Here is a 15,617-nt window from a genome sequence, read left to right as displayed (position 1 = left end):
GACGTTCGAAGCAATTGATCGGCGTCTTAGGGAGCACGGAACATTCCAGCCTATGACTCGCGACTGGGGAAGACCTAGGACGACGAGGACACCTGCAATGGACGAGGCAATTCTTCGTGCAGTTGACGATAACCCTAATGTCAGCGTCAGAGAAGTTGCTGCTGTACAAGGTAACGTTGACCACGTCACTGTATGGAGAGTGCTACGGGAGAACCAGTTGTTTCCGTACCATGTACAGCGTGTGCAGGCACTATCAGCAGCTGATTGGCCTCCACGGGTACACTTCTGCGAATGGTTCATCCAACAATGTGTCAATCCTCATTTCAGTGCAAATGTTCTCTTTACGGATGAGGCTTCATTCCAACGTGATCAAATTGTAAATTTTCACAATCAACGGTGTGTGGCGGAGGGCACTTTACGTACCACTCTCATTACCTCCCTTTCCTGTTCCAGTCGCGTATGGTTCTCGGGAAGAACGGCTGCCGGAAAGCCTCCGTGCGCGCTCCAATCTCTCTAATTTTACATTCGTGATCTCCTCGAGAGATACAAGAAGGGGGAAGCAATACATTCGATACCTCATCCGGAAACGCACCCTCTCGAAACCTGGACAGCAAGCTACACCGCGATGCAGAGCGCGTCACTTGCAGAATCTGCCACTTGAGTTTGCTAAACATCTCCGTAACGCTATCACGCTTACCAAATAACCCTGTGACGAAACGCGCCGCTCTTATTTGGATCTTCTCTATCTCCCCTGTCAACCCGACCTGGTACGGATCCCACACTGATGAGCGATACTTAAGTATTGGTCGAACGAGTGTTTTGTAAGCCACCTCCTTTGTTGATGCACTACATTTTCTAAGGACTCTTCCAATGAATCTCAGACTGGCACCCGCCTTACCAACAATTAATTTTATATGATCATTCCACTTCACATCGTTCCGTACGCATACTCGCAGATATTTTACAGAAGCAACTGGTACCAGTGTTTGTTCTGCTATCATATAATCATACAATAAAGGATCCTTCTTTCTATGTATTCCCAATACGTTACATTTGTCTATGTTAAGGGTCAGTTGCCATTCCCTGCATCAAGCGCCTATCCGCTGCAGATCACCCTGCATTTCGCTGCCGATACCTTTCAGAACCTCAGAGTCTTCCTGCGCGTCTCGCAGCGGTCCGCAGTACAAAAGGTGCTTATTCAGGCTTTTGACAGGACTGGACATATTTCATCCGTAAGTGCTGTTTGTCGAAGGCTGCCAACCGGTCAGAATGATTATCATCCTGATCATTCTCATCATAATCATCAGTATTAGTTCTGCCTTGCGGAAGATCTAGGCATGATACTTCTCCACTTCTCCCTGTCTTGTGGTTTTTCTTCGGATCCGTGTAGTATAAGAGAAACCTGGGCTCGTACGGCAGCAGGTATTAGCCGTTTTCCGCTAGTGCCATTTGCGAGTGGAGCTGGAATGGAATGACTAGCAGTGATAAAAGGTAGCCTCTGACATGCTCCGTATGGTGTATTCACATAAATGTAAATGTGTAAGGTACCGTTGGCCGATCAAAAAATTACTGTACCATAACTGTTACGAAAGACGAAGAGTGAATCGCAAAGTGGCGTGAGGCGAGCGCCATAAACGAACCCACCATTTTCAGCCTGATAGCTGACTCGTAATATTAGTCATGACTGTCATATATATTATGAGCAATGTTCCGCTGAAGCACGCTCTGCCGTTACAGTGCGCCCCCACAATGGCGCGGTACCTCGTCACGGCCATTCCACGCCTACACATGTTCTTCAGCGACTCGCCGTTCGCTTGAACTATTAACGCGCCCACCAAAGGGGATTTACGCTGACGATTTACAGTTCGCAACTAAAGAATAGTCTTTCGTCAAATCAGCTTGTTTACTGGGCACATTTATCATGAAGAATCGTTCTGACAGGCACTGATATTTCTTAAAAAGTGCAAAACAAGTTTGCAGCAGTGCCACAATATCTACAGAAAACTCTTACTTCCGTGTTTTTTGTTGTGGTCTTCGGTCGGAAGACTGGTTTGATGCAGCTCTGCACGCCTATTCATCCGTGCTTAGATATTGCAATCCATATCCACTCGAATCTGTTTACCGCTTTCATCCCTTGGTCTCCACACTCACATACACACAGTTATTACCCTCCCCCCGCCCCCTCCACACACACACACACACACACACACACACACACACAGACACACACACACACACACACCCACACACACATACTTTTTCGTCCATCACCAAACCGACGAGTCATTGATGTCTCAGCACGTGTCCCACAACGGTCCTTTCATTTAGTCAACTTGTACAATTAATTTTTTCTTTCTCCAATTCGATTCAGTACTTGCTCATTACTTACTGCGTCTATCCATCTAATCTTCAGCATTCTTCTGTAAGACCAACTTCAGAAGCTTCTATTCTATTCTTCTATGAAGTGTTTATCATTCACTTTTCACTTCCGTACAAGGCTTCACTCCATACAAATGCCTTCAGAAAAGACAACTCTGCCTCACTCCTTGCTTTTGGCCCTTGGACTCTTACCAACACGTCCGTTTTCTGTACAAACTATAAATAATTTTTCGTTCCCTTTCTTTGATCCGCAGTATCTTAGTTGCAAAATTGTATGCCACTCAACACTGTAAAAATTTTCGAAATATACAAACGCTATACACACAGATTTGGCTTTCTTTAACCTATATTCTAAGAAATGGCGTAGGATCAGTATTGCCTCGTCTGTTCCAACATTTCTCCAGAACCCAAATCTATGTTTCCCGAGATCTGCTTCTACCAGTTTGTGCATCCTCCTGTAAATAATTCGTGGCAGTATTTGCAGCCATGACTTATTAAACCAATAGTTCGTAAATGTTCACACATGTCAGCACCTGCTTTCTTTGGAATTGGAAGTATTAGTTCTTCTTTAAGCCGGAAGGTATTTAGCTTGTCTCATATGTCTTGCACGCTAGGTGGAATAGAAATGTCATGGCCAACACCCCCAAGGATCTCGATAATTCTGAGCGAATGTCGTCTACTCCAGGGGCCTCGTTTCTACTTCGGTCTTTCGGTGTTCTATCAAATCTTTCTTGCAATATCGTATCTGCCAACTAATCTTTATCTACTTCCTGACCACCTTCTGTTCTATAGCTTTCAAGGTCATTACCCTTCTAGTTACTCCAATACTGACACTTAACTAACAGCCATTGTACCGTAAAATTCAAATCTCTTGTCTGACTGCAACCACTCTCTATCAATCCTACGAACAAGGGGCGTTCAATAAATAACTCAGTAATTTTTTTTTCTGCAAGCAGGTTGGTTTTATTCAAGATTCCAATACACCGCATTATTCCAGACTATTTTTTGGCTACAAAACCCTATCTTTCAACATGATCTCCGTTCAATGTGACGGCCTTATGCCACCTTGCTGGGAGGCCTGTATGCCCGCATGGTACCACTTTCCTGATCGATGTCGGAGACGACGTCTTGTTGCATCAATAACCTTCCCATTGTCCACATGCTGCATCCCGCGGAGTGCAACCTTCACTAGGCCAAACAGATGGAACGTACGAGTTGGGACACACACCTTTGAGTACCCCACATTATGGATGAGCGGGTCAGCACAACCAACAGGGACGTCCAGTTGTCCAGTGAGATGTTTGATTGTGGTACGTCGATCACCTCAGCACGTCCCAACATTGCGGGAGTCATAGCTGTGTGCAGCCGGCCAGCGCGCGGGAAGTGGGACAGTTATGTGCGACCTTGTTGCGACAATGAGAGACGCCTCGCCCAACGACTCACCGTGCTTTTGTTCACTGCCGGGTCTACTTAGACATTTGGTAAGCGGCTATAAATATCTTCGATGCTTTGGTTTTCTGCCAAAAGAAACTCAATGACAGCTCTCTGCTTGGAACGCACCTCCGTTACAGAGGTCATTTTGAAGACTACCTATAGCGCCGACCTCTATCGGACCTGAAGCGGAAATATTCTACACTACTCGCCATTAAAATTGCTACATCACGAAGATGACGTGCTACAGACGCGAAATTTAACTGACAGGAAGAAGATGCTGTCATATGCAAATGATTAGCTTTTCAGGGCATTCGCACAAGGTTGGCGCCGGTGGCGACACCTACAACGTGCTGACATGAGGAAAGTTTCCAACAGATTTCTCATACATAAACAGCAGTTGACCGGCGTTGCCTGGTGAAACGTTGTTGTGATGCCTCGTGTAAGGAGGAGAAATGCCTACCATCACGTTTTCGACTTTGATAAAGGTCGGATTGTAGCCTATCGCGATTGCGGTTTATCGTATCGTGACATTGCTGCTCACGTTGGTCGAGATCCAATGACTGTTAGCAGAATATGGAATCTATGGGTTCAGGAGGGTGGTACGGAACGCCGTGCTGGATCCCAACGACCTCGTATCACTAGTAGTCGAGATGACAAGCATCTTACCCGCATGGCTGTAACGGATCGTGCAGCCACGTCTCGATCCCTGAGTCAACAGATGGGGACGTTTGCAAGACAACAACCATCTGCACCAACAGTTCGACGACGTTTGCAGCAGCATGGACTATCAGTTCGGAGACCATGACTGCGGTTACCCTTGACGCTCCATCACAGACAGGAGCACCTGCGTTGGTGTACTCAACGACGAACTTGGATGCACCAATGGCAAAACGTCATTTTTTCGGATGAATCCAGGTTGTGTTTACAGCATCGTGATGGTGGCATCCGTGTTTGGCGGCATCGCGGTGAACGCACATTGGAAGGGTGTATTCGTCATCGCCATACTGGCGTATCACCCGGCGTGATGGTGTGGGGTGCCATTGGTTACACGTCTCGGTCACCTCTTGTTCGCATTGACGGCACTTTGAACAGTGGACGTTACATTTCAGATGTGTTACGACCCGTGGCTCTACCCTTCATTCGATCCCTGCGAAACCCTACATTTCAGCAGGATAATGCACGACCGAATGTTGCAGGTCCTGTACGGGCCTTTCTGGACACAGTAAATGTTCGACTGCTGCCCTGACCAGATCATTCTCCAGATCTCTCACCAATTGAAAACGTCTGGTCAATGGGGGCCGAGCAACTGGCTCATCACAACACGCCAGTCACTACTCTTGATGAACTGTGATACCGTGTTGAAGCTGCATGGGCAGCTGTACCTGTACACGCCATCCAAGCTCCGTTTGACTCAATGCCCAGGCGTATCAAGGCTGTTATTACGGCCAGAGGTGGTTGTTCTGGGTACTGATTTCTCAGGATCTTTGCACCCAAATTGCGTGAAAATGCATCACATGTCAGTTCTAGTATAATATATTTTTCCAATGAATACCCGTTTATCATCTGCATTTCTTCTTGCTGTAACAATTTTAATGGTGAATAGTGTACTATGTCCCACAGCAAATTCTGCATTTTTTCAACCGGAATTGGTCGAGAAAAGAAATGTCTTGCAATATTGATTGAACAACTCTCTTATATATAAATATATATACTGAACCAACAACTATAACTATACTCCACGGCCCACCTTATTATGTGTGGCGGACGGTACTTCGTGCACCATTGCCACTCACATCCTATCTCGTTCCGTTCGCCTCTCGTTTGCAGGAAAAACATTTGTTCGTTAGTCTCCATGTCATCTCATTCTCTCTAATTTTACCTTCACAGTCTTTTCAAGATATATACGCAGCAGGAAGAATATATAGGTTGACTCTTGTAAATTTACACTCTCGGTACTTTGACAGTAAACCATAAAGTAATACATAACGCCTCTCTTGCAGCGTCTGCCTCTGGAGCTTCCTGAGCAGCTCCATGACGCTTTCACACGTACTGAAAGAAACTGTGACGAAATGTTCAGCTCTTCTTTGGAACATTTAATAAATATCTCTGACAAGGAACCCCTTGAATGCGAGGTTGCAAAACTGATGTTTACAGCATTCGATGCCCCGCGTACTGTCTATCATGCAACCACAATATTGGCTGCTAATTGCAACAGGGGGCGGGACTGGACGTATCCAATGGTGAGCAAAACATGAGGCTATGGAGGATTAGTCGACGCGTAACTCTCAACAGTGTTACAGTGTTAGTGGTGTTGATACAAAGCAGATCAATGGTAACTAGGAATAAGCAAACATTGTATTGTATCCTCAACAGCAGTGGCGAAAGTTGACATTTCGTCTGAAAGGAACACAAGGAATTTCACAGAGTGAGAAAGAAGTGGCACATGAAATATTAGCGTTTCTGCAAGATTAATCAGTGGAATGTGTGGTGTCGTATACGCTCGACTGTGCGGACAATGTATATGAGGAGTACCACACAACAAGTGATATGGAAACAGGTTCAGTCATGTAGTTCTTCATCCTTGTCGGACAGGGAGCCGCAAATTGCGTCTTCAGTGACACTTGTAAAGGACAATCGTTTCCAACCCCTTGTGGATGTTTCCCACTGTCTCGTTTTCACATCACAGGAATTCTATGACAGCACGTTGCTTCTGACGAACGTTAAGTGTAGCAGCCATCTTGAAGACATGCTGTGACGGCGCCACTCACGGCAACAGGTTGAAGTAAGTTCGAAAACAAGCGGGAAGGATGTATCTACACACTGTAAAACTTTCATACATGCAGAATGAAAACTGTATTTTTACAAAAATAGTGTGCATTTCTTTTGGGATGACCCTCGTAGTATTTATGTGGTAACGCGCTGATATGTATGGCACCCCTTTTCGGACACGTCACGCCAACAAATTATGGCTTAAAACACATGACCATGCCACGAATTGCGCGGCCCCTCCTGCCAGAGGTTCGAGTCCTCCCTCAGGCCGGGGTGTGTGTGTTGTTGTTCTTAGCATAAGTTAGTTTAAGTAATGTGTAAGTCTAGGGACCGATGACCTCAGCAGTTTGGTCCTTTAGGAATCCACACACACACACATAAAACCACTTGCAAAGTAGGTTAGAAATCAGATTAATAATGTTGCTCACGCAGCATATGTCCGCTTTATCGGGCAACAACAAAATTATTGACTGTGGATGGTATCGTCAGAATGGAAATAATGAAGTCACTGTAAAAAAGTCACTAATTTTGGCATTTATCTTGAATGGATTCCCACGTAGATTTCGTCGAAGTTTTTAAAGCTCATCTTGTTGATTCTAGGGTGATTCCACTTTGACTGCTAGAAGGTCCAGATCTGTATTTTAGCAATATTTGAAGACCTAACAAATGCGTTTTTCAGGAAATTCTTAATGATCAAACAATCCCAGATCAGAACAATGGTATGGTAGAAATAATTTTTGACTTGTTGTTCACGATCCACATTTTTATTAAACTTCTTGTAAATTCACATATACTTCTTGTTAATTGTCTCATCATCAAGAAAACAGTTTTGTATCAATCTTCATATATTTAATTTCCACTTTAACCAAACACAAGACTTGACTGTTCTTTTACAAAGCGAAATAACAACTTCTGCAAAGTGAAACAAAGACTGCTCTGTGCGCATTCGTCCCAAAACGGTTACAAGTAAGTCAAAGATTATGACAGTCTCACAGAAATGAATACACACAAGAACCATATCACTGTAATATATCGATACATCGGAGTACCTATACATTAATAAAACCAAATGTGGATATTGTCACAAAAATATGTCTGTTACTTCGCACAAAAGTAGTACGATATTACTGGTAACGAGTACTGGGGTTGTAGTGCCGGAATGGTGACGTAAATAAAGAACCATTACAACACGATATTCAAAAAGGTTCATTTTATCTTCCCCCGCAATTTCTACCGCTACTCCTATTGAAACCCATCCCGCGCCGGATGAGGTCCGCGAGCCGCCGGTTGCCCGTTATTTCTGTCACTGTATGAAAGCTTAAACTTCGAGTTCCTGACAAAAATTTGTCCAAGAACTACGACTTCTTTCTGTGCCCTAAAACAAAATTGTTGTATTGGGATGATGACGAAACAATTCGTTTGCTAAAAGTGCTTTACATCTGAGAAGATATTATGGTAAGGTATTGTTGCAGCCAAAGTCTGGAAGCATCGACATTTCAGTTCGGTCCTGTCCAGGCAACTCAAGTCGGGGAAAAGATGAGTGAACACAAAGGGTTATTTACAAAGCAGTAATTCTCCTAGTGCAGCAGCCTAACACATATTCGCCCATATTAGGGTGACCAAATTATTTTCGGTGAAAACCGGGACACATTCACCCGGGTGTCAATGGACACCTCATTCCCATGTTCTCAGGTTTCTTAATTTTAAATATTAATGTTTTGTTGATACATTTTTAACCCGGTTATTATAACTAATAAGACGATACAAGTTCCCGGGTTCGATTCCCGGCGGGGTCAGGGATTTTCTCTGGCTCGTGATGACTGGGTGTTGTGTGCTGTCCTTAGGTTAGTTAGGTTTAGGTAGTTGTAGGTTCTAGGGGACTGATGATCATAGATGTTAAGTCCCATAGTGCTCAGAGCCATTTGAACCATTTGAGGATACAAAAGATTGATATAATCTAGATTATCCGTATAATTAATGACATTTAATAAACGTATATAGTAATAAAGAAATGTATTACGATTTTACAAAATTTTACAGCCATTCAACATTTAATCAATTAATATTAACATGAGCTTTAATGTTACTGAGCACTTGTAGATAGAATTGACTGTCCTTGGAGAAAAGGGTATTTTTCACTGCCTCCAGCCTTCTTGATCATGTCTTTGTTCTTTGAGAGACAGTTATAAAATTCGACACAATCCATTTTGTAGTTGTACAGGATCTGCAGGATTGCTTCAAGAGAGTCCACCTCCATTCTGTTTCTTTCATCAGTCCACTGGATATTCATGAACGAAAATATTCTTTCCACATTGGCATTATGAGCTGGGATTGCAAATAAATACCTTGCAATTATTACCAACTCAGAGTAATGCTGAAGACAGTCACAGCTTTTAAAAAAAGCTCACCCACTTCTCATGACATTCCAATGGTGTTTTTTCTTCATCATTCCACTTGTCAAGACTTTCTTCAACAAAATTTGTCAGTATGCCGAACTGATCAAAGAGAATGGAATCATCGATTTCAATCTCTTTACTCTTCAAATAAGAAACTGTCTCTTCAACACTTTCCATTTTGGAACTCTCTTCAGTAATATCCAATCAAACACCGGCGATTAGGGTAAATATGAGGCGCTCCACTTGCTGAGATATTCTACACAAGTGTCAAAACTTGTTAACTTCTCTAAAACTCAGGGTGTATACAACCCGGGACAACCGGGAGATCCGGGAAAAACCCGGGAATTTTTCACTGTTTTAGTTTTCAGTTAAATTTTTGTAACTTTGACTGGTAAAAACCAATACTCTGATAAAGAATATTACTGTATCTCGCTACTGCAGAATAGTACTGCAGCAATAAAAAACGAACGAGAGAAAAAAAACGAAATTAAAACATAAGTTGCAAAGGAAATGCACCAATACAACAACAAAACAGTGCTCATACAAGTGTCTGCCGACAGCAAAATGTGTCAAAGGCTTTAGGAAGCTATGCAATGTAACATAACAACAAATTGCCTCCGATGAGCGTGACGTCACAACTGTTTACATTAGATTCGATTTTAGCGGTTGCGAGTGAGCTTATGCACATGTACAGTTGAGTCGCGTGTGAGTAGTACCATCTCCCACTTCTGGCTACAGAAGTGTGGCAGTTAACTGTATAAGCAGTAGCAGCAAGCAGCCAGATGCTATCCAGAAAAATTTTACTCGTGCGCCTAAGCTGCCAGATTCACATATGCGCAACAGGCCCGGAAGTAGCGGCCGGGGGCAAACCGGGACATCTGCCCTGGGCGGCAGTTTCAGGGGGGCACATTCATATTATTGAAGAAAAAGACCTTTTTTCACAAACAAATTCTAAGTTGAGTTCTGAATGAATCATAAGTTGATTTTTGAACATGTGCATAGTGTACGTGATGTCTCTTCCAGGGGAATCCCCGTCGGATCTAGAAATAAACTTTTCCTGCAGACAAAGGGGACGGGACTATACCAGCTGAGCGGAATGAAGTCGAACGGGTGAATGTCGATCGTTTTTTATGCGGTTGACTGGGTTTGTAAATTATCAGCGTTGTTATAATTACTAGCGAATTCCATAGATTCAGACTACCAGAGTGGAAATAAACGACTAACAGGAATAACAGGCAACAAAAATCACGTATTGTCCTCTCCGTGTATCCAAGAAAGTGGAGTTTTGACAGAAAATTTTTGGCCAGACCACTACACTATTAAGAGCCAGTTATACCGTCTCCGGCTAGCAGCCGCTAAAGTTCTAATCTGGGAGTAGCGCGGAAAACGCGTTGTACGAACACGTTATAACGCCTAACCGGAGAATAAATGCGGGATAGCTAAAGCGGTGATTGTAGAAGGGTTAGTGAAGTTAACCAGAGAATAAGTTTTGACACTGGCAGGAATAGTTACAGAATTAGTGATGACAAGATTGTTTGTTAGAATGAGGAAGGAGAAGAAACTCACACAAATTACGGAAGAATATGGCGATTCCAAATTTGTATAAAAATTTCGTACTACTTTTTTTCGATCTCATGTTTCAGAAGCTAGAGAGTATGAATGAAATGTAAAACCATTTCCTAACAAAAATTTTTGCTTGTAGTAGGCCTTATAGGCATTTGATATTGGTACTTAGTGAATTATATTCTGTTGTATTATGAAAATGACCATTTGTGCCTAAACAGTCTCGTTTATTTGGTGTGTGTAACAATTGCTGCAATATTAGGCAGGCCTCTTTCGTTTTATCTAGCAGACAGTGATAAAGTACACGTAACCAGATCGAGGAACCACACCAGTCTTGGGTACAATTTGTATTTATTAACGGCTTTAATGACTTAAGGATTGAAGAAATGTGTACTGCCTATTTTGTCTCTTGTCTTTACTCGTTTTATGTATCCTATATTTATTTTTATGTCACACAGAACAGCAAATTACTAGCTAATAGGCAGTAAAGACTGCAAATTTTCTGAAGAGTTCTTGTTCTGCCGGTTACAAATAATCCCATCCAGTATTAGTTGCGAGATTCTTTTTAAGAGGGGCAAGGTGTCAATGTCAAACTGGCCGACTGCGAACAGGAGAGGCACCACAGGACATATTAATTTCCACTGTCCTAAATATAGTTTGATGGCACCCATTCAAAATATTACGCGCTTGAATTCCACAGAGCGAAATACAGAGACGTGCGATGGAAGAATGCTGTGTGAAGAGGCGTGACACTGCACTTTGGCACACTTAAGACCAAATAACATGTCTTACGTCCCCTCGTCCCCTCTTCAGAAAGATGTGCGCTACAAAAAGAAGGTATTTTTGAAAAGTCGATTTTTTAAATTTTCGGCATCCTACCTCAAACGCTGGAGGGTGGGGTAGCGCCACTACGATATTTCCGAACCGGGGCAAAATGTACAACAACTACATTTTGCCCCGGTTCGGAAATATCGTAGACCCGGACCTGATGCACAGAGCAGTCTGAGCTGTAGTGGTGGGGGGTGTCTCCATGTGTTTACGTTAAGTGATTTTGCTGTTTCCTCTTCGTTTATTGCTGTCACGTCAAATGAAAACAACACCGATTTCTGTGGCCGGGAGCTATCAAGTGAATTAAAATACATTCACATAATTACGAAAGGCTGGAATATGTTATTAATTTCAGATTTTTATTTTGTTGCCACCTTTCTGACAGTCAATTGTTAATCGCCTTGCAGAACAATGAAGTTATTTTTGTCGGTTTGTTAAAGAAATTTGTCTTTTATTAATCTTTTATGCTGAGGCAGTCAATTTGTTTGAAACGAAGTGTTTAATTCCACACTAGTGGCTAGTTTCAACTGTTTGCTGCATTTCAAGTTCACGTTTTCATCTTCTAGCACGTATGGCATTATGCTATAGTAAAGAAACAAACATGAAATAATACAGTACTGGAACTCCAAGAAAATTTACATCTGAATCTGGACATACGAATGTGCATTTTAAGCCGAATTATGCATTTTAGTGTGGCTCCCAAAATTCCCATGCTCCTGGAGTATCCTCTAATGTCTTGTTTGTTTTTATGACATAATGTAAGATCTTTTAATGTTTTGCACGTACGAATGTACGGGCTTGCTGCGTCATCGTAGCTGCGTAAGCGCGGCGTCGCCTGTTATCTGGCGCTCTCTGGCAGCTGCTGAAACGATACTATTTCTAGTGGGTCGCGCGAAAATATTCCGAATGGTTGTTTGAAAAGCGTTACTTTCAAAGAAAATTTCTTTTTACGCAAGATGAACTCTGCGCGCGAATGTCCGATGAATGTCTTAAATCGCAGTGCGTTTGACTCTGATTTAAAATCAAATCTTTGAGGGCGACCGTTTAGAATATTTTAGATCCCAGAAGATCAGACATTTATGTCGTTGTTAAAAATTTTACTGGTACATTTGTGTGATGTATCTTAAAGTGTAACACGCGCAAAAAAGATCAACATTATGTGTGAAAGCTTAGCTTCTCTTGCAGCTTATTAATCTTAGAAACCAGTATTATACGGGTAAGCTTTTCTTTTCTTGTAGCAACACTATGTATATTAATTTAAACCATTACCTTTTCCTATTTGTGTGTTCGCGCTACTTAACAGTGACGTTGCTATTGGCTGACTACACCACGTATCCTATGCTCTGAATATCCTCTGTCACTGGCTGGCGATATCTCTTGACATGAGCTACGACTGGTTTACAAAAGCGCATCGCAGTCTCGATTTCAATCCTTCGGAAACTAACATGCGGTGTTTGGTGGAATTCGAATTTATACTTTCGTTGCAATACGAAAATATGCAGTGTACATGTTGCTGCACATCAGACACCTTACCAAAACGTGTTTTTCCTCTGAGTTTCGTTTTCTAAAGTGCCAGGAAATTCTACGCCGGTGTATAAAACAACAACCCTTGAAAGGATTGATAAGTTTCACAGTTCCGAGGAAAATTATACTGTCACTTACCACGGAAAAAGTGTATTTTCATCCGGGAGAAAGTGAATTTTTAACCGGGAAATCCGGGAAAAATCCGGGAATTTTTTTTTCCTCGTCCACGTAGACACCCTAGTCTCCTTTCCGCTGCTTCTGATACTTCTGCTCTTTTAAGGACAGATTTAACATTAAAAGAAGTGAACTGCTGTTCTCTCATCTTAGTAACAGTTTCCAGAGTATTTTTCAAAACATCATTTACCTCTATTACACTTTTCGTGCTTCCCTCAATTTCCTTTATCCCATGCTGGAAAGTGCTAAGCTGATTGTGAATGAACCATAAGTAGGCTTCACTTAAAGGGTTACTGAAAAACTGAACCAATATTTTGGGGGCTTTGTCTTCATTTAGGAAAAAAATCTTTTAACGGTTCAAACAGGCGGATTACACTTTCAACTGCTGGAACCAGTGATAACCAGCGAGTTTTCGAGTGACACAATACATTCATATATTCAGTTCCCACATAATCACAGAACTCTTTAAGCCTCTCTGTTCTAACAGTATATATGTAAAAGTGTGAGTATACCTTCGTGACGATAGTTTCAACATCACAGCTTAAACTGTCAGCAGATGTCTGCACGCTATTGTGTAAAACATGTGCAGGGCACTCTATGCCTTCAATGTTTCATGCAATGTTGCCTTTAATTTGGTAAATACGTTGCATTTGCCTTGTCTTTTTAAACCACCAAAGTTTGTGTTGTATTTTTCTCAAGATCAAACATTTCGATAGTATTCATACAGAACCTTGAAATTTCGTCAGATGTTTCATTAGGTAGGGAACTCCCCTTCAAAAGTTTGGTCTGAATTCCCTGATTAATATCGAAAAACTGAACAACAAACGGAAATATTTTAGTGGCCTTATGATTGCTGGCATCAGTGGATATACCGTAGAAAGAAGACTTTTTGATGTATTCAAGGCTTTCCTTTACACTCTGGGGAGCAATAACTCCTTTCACTAAGGCTGACACTTTAGTTCTTGTTGAACTAAACTTTTTTGCAATGGAAGAATCATCAAACATAATGCTGTTAAGCTTATTAGTACAATCACTAGATCTATATGTTTGGTGATGTTTTACCGTGTAGTAGGCTAGTGTAAGCTCGGCTGCTCGAACTTTCGTCTCTTCACTTGACTGATGTGTTACAAAATAACTTTGTAGAGTTTTACTGCAGCTCGGTGCACTATATCTGTTAATGTGTTTCTTTGACCTGATGTGATCAACTATGTCGGAACGTCCACCATGACTTATACTAATAAAAGTTACATACGGAACACACTGCTTCGTAATCAAAACGACCTTTCTTAATGAAATTCCATTCCTTGGAATAACAGTCACTGAACTTGCAGGCAAGTTTCGGCATTGCGTTTCACAGTACTGCAGCAATAATACCACTAATATGAGAAAAAACTATTGCAGTTTGTCTGACAAAACGTCAACTACTACACTGTTCTGACAATGAATGTGTGAGTAAGTGGCGCCATAATCGGACGGTTTCATAGCTCTGTTACAATAATACGACTTATTACTTGTTGGCCAAAGTACCGCTCAAAGTAAATTATTGCCTGAGTGTATCAATACTGATACTGTGATTACTAGTATGGGACAATGGATGTTTTAGACAAATAAGCTAAAATATATTAATTTCTTCTGTTGTATTTCCTTTAATATAGCGAAATCCCAAAAATTTGAGAAAGTTTCACGAAATGTATTTAAAAACTGAATTCCGGGACTTTTGAGCGTCCCGAAACAAATTCTCGGGACACCGGAATACAGGGATGAAAACCAGGACAATCCCGGTTTTCCGGGACGTTTGGTCACCCTAGCCCACATTCTTCTTAACTGCAGACGGTAACACACGTGCATCACGTCAAAGAACTGGCTACCCGTTGGTCGGAGAATAGGATTAAAAGCTGAGCACGAATTTTATCTAATAGATTTCTTGCTCCTATTCGAAATTCTTTAATAATGGGCAGTGCTGTAGCTTGTCTACTGTTCCTTGCACGTGTCTTACCAAACGTACAGGAGGCACAACAGCTAATTGACGCAGCAGCTACAAAACAATTACAAAAAAGTAGTAGCATGATCTAAACGGAAAAATCAAAAAGAACTCAGTTATCTCCCCAGAAGAAATCGTTATGTAAATGGCGCCAGATGACTACGGATTGTTTTTCTCTGGGAAGGGTTCTCCGCTGGCGCCTTAACAAGGTCAAGGCAGGCATAATTACATTTCTTTCGCATTCTAGGAGTGCTAACATGATTAATATGCAGTGGCCTGTGTTTATTTCCAGGCCGGTTTGTAGTCACGTACGCGCGAACCTACAAACAGCTTAGCGTTGATCTCTTACTAATGGTTTCTAGCAGTTTTTAAAATCTGCAGTGAAAATCACACAGTTGTTTCTTCCGAAGCTATGACTGACTGAGTTCGTAAACCCTAAGTGGCGTTTGTAACACATAGCGTATGTACGTATGATAGTCTAATGTTGCCTCAGAAGTGGAATTCCCACGCCTGCGAATCGTCAAGACCCTGCCTTTGACAAGCTACAACTAGGAATTTCCAGTAAACGA

Source organism: Schistocerca piceifrons, chromosome 2 (assembly GCF_021461385.2).
Source record: "Schistocerca piceifrons isolate TAMUIC-IGC-003096 chromosome 2, iqSchPice1.1, whole genome shotgun sequence".
NCBI classification, from domain to species: domain Eukaryota; kingdom Metazoa; phylum Arthropoda; class Insecta; order Orthoptera; family Acrididae; genus Schistocerca; species Schistocerca piceifrons.
This window is presented reverse-complemented; position numbering follows the sequence as displayed.